Raw genomic sequence first — 9,280 nt, 5'->3', positions numbered from 1 at the left:
TATTAAAAATTAAATTTTATTTAATTTAAATTTCATATATTTTTTTAATATTTTTATTTTTAAAATAGATCAAAATTAAAATCATAAAAAGATAAAAATGCTAGGTGTCCAAGTGTTTTCATTAACTAAGTTAACCAAATTATTAAAATTTAAACTTCAGACCTCCTCCTCCTCCAACATCGTCATCGTCGCTGCCGCCAGGGACGGATTCAAGGGGGGTAAGTACAGGGAGCTCCTGGAACACCAAATAAGCAATGGTAAGGCTGACCTATCTTTTCTTTCTTGCTTGTTAGAATTGATATTGAATCTAAATTCTAGAGAAAGGAGAAGAGCAGCGACACCAATAGCAAATCGCACAAGAGGCGAAAGCCTTGGGAGTCGCTCGAGAGATGGAGATAGGTGAAACACTTGACTTTACAGAGTATGATCGATGGTGGACGGAGGGTCTAAAGAGATCTTACAGAGGAGACATGGTAGGCGATTGGTAAGCCGATGTTCTGATTCATTTTTCTAGTTTTAGACATAAAGAATGCTTGTTGAAGAATGAGCCGGCGACTAGTAAAGCCGCTGAAGAAGTGTTTGAGGCAGAAGGTATCCATTGATGCACCTTTAGCTTAGCATCAACTTTTGTGTTGTGCTCTGACGGCTCAGCACGAAGGTGCTTACGAGACGCTACTCGAAATTAGCTACAGGCGGTCAGAGTTGGGAAGGATTGGGCGGCAAGCACACAGTCGATGAAGTAGATCCGGCCCAGGGTGTTACCCTGCACTTGTAAGACGGCCCATACAATACCAGGGAGGAAGCAAAAAAAAACGTTAAGTTAATATTCTAGCGGAGATGAGGACCATCAGACACCGATTCTAAGGATTCAAGATACAATACAAGAGAGAGATAGAGTCATATGGTTGCAACACGACTTGGGAAACCTTTTTGTGGCCTTGGCCTCCAACAAATTTTAAATTCATATATTATTATAATAGATGCATTATATAGAATAAAATTTAATAGTGTAATGATAGTAAAAAAAAGTTGGTATTCTTTATGTATTAGGGTTTAAATTTTTCTACTTGTATTTATATTATTTGTATTTTTTTATTTGATTTAGATTTTTCTTTTTTACATTTCTTTTTTTAAAATTAATTTTAACATCTATAATCATATAAAAAATAATTTAATAATATTTATAAATTAATTTTTTAATTAAAAAACTAACTATAATTACATTTATTATCAAATATATGACATTATATATGATTATATAACATTTTAATTTTCGGCCCCTCCATTCTTAGATTTCTGGATCCGTCCCTGGCTGCCGCCGCCATCACTACCGTCGTCGTCGCTGCTGCTGCTGCCGCTGCCACCATCTTCTTCTTCTTTAATTTTTTTTCTTTGTGCATTGAATGTACCTTTTTTATTGAGTGAGATTGAAAAGGTATGAATGCCTTTTATATTATTTTTCTATACTCAATATTTGTGTGGCATATGTATGAATTTGCGTGCTATGTTGAACAAAAATGTGTGCTATGTTTAAATATTTGTGTTTTGTAATGAACCAGAATTTGTTTAATGATTCCTGACAAAATAGTGTGAGTTACCAGGCTATTAGCTTCGGTTCATAGCTGTAAAAACCGAACCAAACCGGTCGGTTCGACTGAAAAATCAGTGAGCCAGACTATAAACCAGTTCGATTTCTTTTAGACCGTTTAATGATAAAAAACGACATGAACCAGTGAAAACCGATATGAACCGGTGAAAACCAATCAAATTTGATAAGAACCGGTAAAAACCGGTCCAACCACTTCGATAACTCTGCCACTCTATGGTGCTTCATAGCCGCGCATCTCCACCTGTGATCTAGTGCTCCTACGGTCCTCCAGTGTGCCACTTGTCAACCTGGGATCTCTTGGTTATAGAATCTCGTAGTTACCACTCTGCCACTATGTTTCTCAATACTCCATATGTCAAAGACTAATTATATAATAAAATCTTGAATTAAATAATTTTATAATAAATATCTAATTTAATTTTAATTTTAATTTTAATTTTAATTTTAATTTTGTATTCTCTATTTTTTGAATTAATTATATTTTTAATTATGTACCATTATTAATAGAAATATAAATTTTACTAAAAATTTATTAATTTACTTTATCTTTTTCAATGTTAGTGTTGTGATTAAAGTTATCTGTTTTGATACTAGTATTGAAATTTACTGATATTATAGATTGTTATTCTTATTGTGTAAAATTAAGATACTATTGTACTAGTACTAATCAAATTTATGTCTATCTTTATATTAGTTGTCTTTAAAATTTGAGATTTAGTTATTCTTAAAATGTTGAAGATATGTATTTTAAATTTTTGACTATTTTATATTTTTTATTTACATGAGACCGATTTTATTGGTTCAACCAATAATTTATCGGTTGAACCAATAAACCAGTGAACCAATAGTCTGACCGGTTTGATCACCGGTTTGATTCTTATAACTATGGCTTCGATTACTTGTGTTGTTTTTTTATACTCAGATATTTGTATGCTATTGTATATCTTTTTGTTTTTTCTTAATTATGGTTATTTATGATGTTCTTAGTTTTCTTAATTGAGTTGTTTGAAAAATTAGTGTTATTCTATGATTCTGGTTTTTGTGTTATATATGTGAATTTGTGTGCTATGCTAAACAAAAATATGTGCTACGGTTAAATATTTGTGTGCTATGATAAACCAGAATTTGTTTAATGATATCTATCAAATTAGTGTAAGCTACCAAGCTACTAGCTTCGATTACTTGTGTGCTATAAAAATGAAGGGGTGTGTGTTGTTTCACTTTATTTGATTTACACATGTGATGTGGTATGGTGTAACATAACTCAATAAAGAATATACACATAAAATTTGCTGTCGGAAAATTTGTAGCAAAATTTTTGTGTTATGGTTCAAAAATTTGTGTCCTATGTGCAAAAATTTGTGTGCTATATTATTAAGTTTATGTTACGTTCTAATTTTTGTGTGTTATACTTCAAAAATTTGTGTGCCGCAGAAAGTGTGAAATACTCGTACATGTTGTGCAAGCTCTTTGAATTGTGCGCTTATAGAGCATTGGAGCACGTGTCACGCATTTCATTTTGAGAGTGGTTTTTATTGTAGTTGGGTCAACTTGGTTGGACTTAGTTCCCAAAAACACTTGTACATGTAGCATCTATAACACCCTAATTATCCTAAGCCTTACCCCGCGTTGTAAAGCAAAGGTTAATCAAAGGTTATGACAGTTCTAAGCTTATACATAAGATATATAGAAGGAATTTGTAATATCTAGAAGCCTGATGAAGGTATACAGCTCAAAACAGGATTTCAAAAGCGCACAACGTACTCACAAAACTACTAACTTGAAGCATAAGAAATAAGTATAGAATAACCAAACATCATAGTATAATAGTATAATATCATAAGACGCTAGCCACGACTCGCGGAGTTTAAGCCGACTAGCCATATACAGAACACGTATGAAACCAGACAGTAAAAATAGCTTATACAAGTTTGTTCTCTCAAATACAAGCCTCTAGGCCAAACAAAATACAAAAGATAGATGTATAAACAAGATAAACCAAAAAGACTCCAAAAGAATCCAAGATCCTTCGCTTCAGTCACCATCCAAAACAACTCACCAAGGTGGGTTGCGACCTGCATCTGAAAAACACAACAAAGATATGGTATGAGAACCGGAGGTTCTCAGTATGGTAACAGTGCCCAGTGATGTAGGATATAAGACCCCGGGACGCCGAAGGCAATCCTAAGCTCCATATCCATCACAAAGTTTCATCTTAAAGCATACTAAAACCATAAAGCATATACACATAAATCTTATCTTGACTTAAAACCTTAATAGCATATAGAGGGAAATCTATCTTAGGGGATTACTAACTAAACTATTCACTGCTGTCCCACAGCCTTCGCCATCCTACCCTCCGTGCGATCCCATCGCCACCGTCTACCTAACCTCCTCAAAGTCCATACAAATACAGATAATACAAGCAAGTAAAACACAGGTAATATTCAAATATATAACAAGTAATTCAAGAAGCAAGTAAGCATATTATACACTTAGGCAAACTCAAGTAATCAAGCAAACAAGCACATAAGAGATGCATATGATAAATGTCTATCCTATTGACTCGTGATATCACTTGTCGGTCCATAAATGCCAACCCAACACATCCTCCCGGATGTAGCCTTTTCTGTTACGCCAGGGATATAGTGCCCTGCACACTCATGCAGCAATTCTTCTGCTATGCCAGGGATATAGTGCCCTGCACACTCATGCAGCAGCTCTTCTGCTACGCCAGGGATATAGTGCCCTGCACACTCATGTGGTAGGGAGTCTACTACGCCAGGGATATAGGCCCCGCACACTTCCTGCAGCAGAGAAGGAACCAACCACAACAAATCATGCAGCAGAACAAGCTGCTACGCCAGGGATATAGGCCCTGCACACTCTCAACATCCAACAAATCATGCGGCAGAAGTATCTGCCACGCCGGAGGTTTAGGCTCCGCACACTCTGATATAATCCAATCATTTCCTCATCATCACATCATCACCAGACGTTACCATTCCTCATCTCAAATCACTTTTAGTTATCAATTCATATATATTCATCCATATCATCATTTCTCTTCGAGTCCTCGACTCATCTCAACCGTCCTCAATTCATGATTTCCATTCCGAATGCATAGTCCCTCAGTTCTCATCTCATATACCAATTCTTCTGTAATCTCCACCCAACTCATTCTCAGTACACCAGAAACCTAAACCTCCATTTTCTAATTTATCATATAATTATCTACGAGAACCCTTAGGTTATATCCAATGTTCCAATACTCAAAACTAGGCCCAAAAGTCTTAAAAAGGTGTTACAGAAGCTTACAACCGTGTTGGGGAGGTAGAATAGTTGAAAACAAAGCAAAATTTGAAAGATAGGGCGTATGCGTCCGCACAGGGGTGTGCGTGCGCACGTCCAGGAAATTTTTAAAAGTGTGCGTACGCACAGGGGTGTGCGTACGCACAGGTAGCAAAACACAAAGGGTCTGTGCGCTCGCACAACCTATGTCAGTGCCCCCAACAGACAGTTCTCCCCGACGTGTGCGTCCGCACAGGTTGAAATGTTTCGTTAGATATGCGCGCGCACAAGCTGTGCTGGCGCTGCCACCAGCACGCACTTCCCTTCCTGTGCGTGCACACAGGTGTGTGTGCGCCCGCACTGGTCAAAATTCTTGCAAGGTGTGCGTGCGCACAAGGCTGTGCGTCTGCACATATCAGAAAACTCAGAATTTTGTAACTTTGCAAAATTTTCAGATTTTCAACACCAACTTTGAATGATCATAACTTCCTCTACAAAATTTCAAATTTAACAAACTTTATACCGTTTAGAAGGGTTTTCAAAGATCTTTAATTCTAAGAAAATTTCAACAAATTTTAAAAATCGAGGCAAAAGTTATAATCAATCAAAATTCACCAAAATTTCATTTTTACCCAAAATCACAATTTTCACAATTCCCTTTCAAAACACAACCAAACCAACCCAAGCCACTCCAAAACTCCAATTCTCATCAAATTCAACACTCTATGGCATATTACACCAAATCTACCACATTTTTCCTTATCTACAACATCAATATCAATATATCTCATATATCCAACTTCATTAACAATTTTCCAACTATATTACCAATAAATCAACATCAATATCACATTTATCAACATAATCCACTACTCAACTTCACAAATCATGCATCCTCAACATATCACTATTAATCATCATTATCAACTCAAAATTCATCATCAATCATTATCATACAATTGCACCCAATAACTCATCAACCATTCAAAATCCAATCCTATCCTATGGGTCACTAGCCTAAGTGTCCATGAATATTATATACTACATAAAGGAAATCGAAATCATACCTTGGCCGATTCCCAATATGAACCAAATGAGCTTTCAACCAAAATCCAACCACCAAAGTAGTTCCAACAAGCACCAACAAGCTCCAAACTCACAATAATCAAGCTATATGCATATAAACCACCATAAAATCAACCTAGGGCTCAACATAAATCAAATTTCACAAGAGTTTAGTATATCTTACCTCTCCCAACAGATTTGATGGCTAAGATCCAAGGCTAAGTAAGGATTAAAGTAAACCTAAACATCCAAAATCACAAAACCCATTTAACCCAAACCCTAACAAAACCCAAAATTTTGGAGAGCATAACTGGAAGGATTTAGAGCTTACCTATAGAGTTTCTTGGGTGAGTTTTGTAGAGCTCATCACAAGGAATGCGTAGCCGCTGACGGCACGCAAATCAGAGCTCTAGAACTCAAGATATGATCTTGGGAAGATGGAGGTGGTTAGGGTTTTCTTCTTCCTCTCCTCCCTCTCTCAAATCTGAAGTGTGAGTGTTTATGGAGGCTAGGGTTCATTAAATGAACCTTTATATATGTTGGACTTGGGCCCAACTTGGGTCCGGTTCAACCCGTTAGCGTTTTTAGCCCGTTTGGCCCAACTTCGGGCCGAAATTTTAAAATTAACGCCCGATTTTCTATTTCTAATGTTTTTCTAAGGTTTTTTACTGTCTCAACTTTTTCTCGCGCAGCACCGGGCAGATTTGAACTGGTTCAACTGTCAGTTCACGGTTTTTCACAGTTCTTCGCAGGAAACACATTTTCTGACTCAGAAAGACCCATTGAGTCCTAAAATAACCTTTAAGTCCTCAAATTCTTATTCTAACTTTTTGGAATCTAATTTGGGGCAATATAATCACTTAATTAACCGGTTAATTAATTGCGGTTCTTACAACATCACTCTACCTGTAACACTCTATCACCCTAAGCCTTATCTCTAGCCGTAAAGCAAAGGGTAACAAAGTGTTATGATAGTTCTAAAGCTTATATATTAATATGTATAGAAGAAAGTAATAATACTAGAAGCCTGATGAAGAAAGAAAGCTTAAAAACAGAGATACAAAGCACGTAACGTTCACACGAACTAACTACAAGCGTAAAGGTGCAAGAGATAACATAATACATATAGAAATCAAGATAAGTGTATATATGATATACAAAAGAAAACTAGTCACAGCCTGTGAAATTTAGGCCGGCTAGCTCAAACAGAAATATAATAGAGTTTTTGAAATAAAACAGCAACATCCTAACTCTCAAAGTAAGCCTCTAACACAATTAATGCAATATACAAAAGAGAGAGTATAACTACATCAAAATAACCAAAAGACCAACCGATAGAAGAGATCCTCTGCTCCGTCACCGTCTCACAAACTCACCGAGGTGGGTTGCGACCTGCATCTGAGAAATAATAACAACATATGGTATGAGAACCGGGGGTGCTCAGTATAGTAACAGTGCCCAATAGATAAGATATAAGGTTCCTGGACGCCAAAGGCAATCCTATAACTTCACACTGATACAAGATTCAAATTTAAAGAAATATATAACTTAAACCAATAATAGGGCAAACTAACTTAAGGGATTTCTAACTAACATAAACATCGCTGTCCCACAGCCTTCACCAATCTATCATCCATGCGATCCTATCACCACTGCCTACCGAACCTCCTCAATCCTAGCAGAAAACACAAGTAATGCACGCAAGTAAAACACAAGTAATATACATTTACAGCAAGTATTCAAGAAGCAAGTAAGTATATTATACATTTAGGCACAAGATGTAAGTAAGCAAAGTAAACAAACATATAGAAGATACACATGATGAAACCTGTCCTATTGGCCGTGATATCACTTATCGGTTCAACTACCAACCCGACACATCCCCTCAAGATGTAGCCTTTCGGTCACGAATAATTGGTACCCTAGGGATATAGTGCCCGGCACACTCTCCAAGGATATAGTGCTCGGCACACTCTTGCGACCCGAAAGAATGCGAACAGAATACTCAGCCTCAAACCTCACATCTCAACGTAAGCGGAATTAACCATCGTCCTTACGGCGGCACCGCAACCTCGACAAGCGGGATTAACCACCGTCCTTGCCAAGCGCATAGCGACTCATCAATCTCAATATATCAATAATATAGAATCAATCTCAGTGATCACTGCTCATAGCACAAGTTCATTATTACTCATATCATCACAATCATTCATTTTCAAGTCTCAAACTCATCATCAGTTCTCAATATATTATCATCTCAACTCTCCGCCAATCCACTCAAGTCATTCCATCCACAGAACTTCCCAAACCTAAGTCTCCATCTTCTAAATTCAAACAGAAATTATCTAGTCTAAGTTACCAATCCATCCTCACTAGCCTCAAAGTCTAATTACTAGTTAGGAGTCTTAAACAACATTTAAAGAAGTTTAGAAAGCTAGAGAACCATTTGAAATTGCAAGAAGATAAGTTTTCAGCAAAATACGGGTCATGCGTACGCACGCCCCTGTCCGCCTACGCATGGGTTGGAAAAAGGTAGGGTCGCGTACGCATGCTCCATTTGCGTATGCGAGTCCTTAAAACAGCAAGGGAGACTCGCGTCGAGTGCAACATGCCACATACACATACCTGTAAGAGTGTCATTTCCGAGTACACATGCATGTGCCACGTACGCAAGGGTGCTTTGTAACGGCCTAGCTTTTAGCCTCGAAGAAACAACGGTTTTTCGGGATCAAACGGAGATTTTTGGAATTTTTAGGAATTTTAGTGCATATAAGCACCTCTGCTGCACAGGTACTGTGTCATCAAGCTGCTGAGTCAACAGCTTGACTGCACGAGACACCTCTCCTGATCTAAGTAAGCACGTCGTGAAAAGTTGCGTTTTTTAGCCACTTTGAGTCCGAATTTCAAAATTCTGATTTCCGTGGTTAGTCTCTATGTGACGAGCTGGTCTCGAATTTTGAGAGAAAAATTATATTAATATAATATTCATATATTATTATTTTATTTGGAATATTATATTATTATTTTCTTTGTTGTGGTTAATGTTGATCTATGTTTAGTAATATAATAACTGAGCTAGAAATCTACCGGTAATGGATAATACCGGCATTCTTAGATGAACTTAGCAATGCTAATGCTTCATCATATATCTTTAATTCTCATGATTATCATGTTACTAGTCTTATTTATACTAGTAAAGCTCATGCTTATCCTTAAGTAGTATAATCTGATGTATCTAATTTTCGTAATTATCTTCAGAATGATATTTTATTATTAAACTCTGATGAGTCAGCACCCAGTGACACGTGGCTCTCC

Source organism: Arachis ipaensis, chromosome B10 (genome assembly GCF_000816755.2).
Source record: "Arachis ipaensis cultivar K30076 chromosome B10, Araip1.1, whole genome shotgun sequence".
In the NCBI taxonomy this organism is placed as follows: Eukaryota; Viridiplantae; Streptophyta; class Magnoliopsida; order Fabales; family Fabaceae; genus Arachis; species Arachis ipaensis.
The sequence above is the reverse complement of the archived record's forward strand: the minus strand, read 5'-3'. Positions refer to the sequence as shown.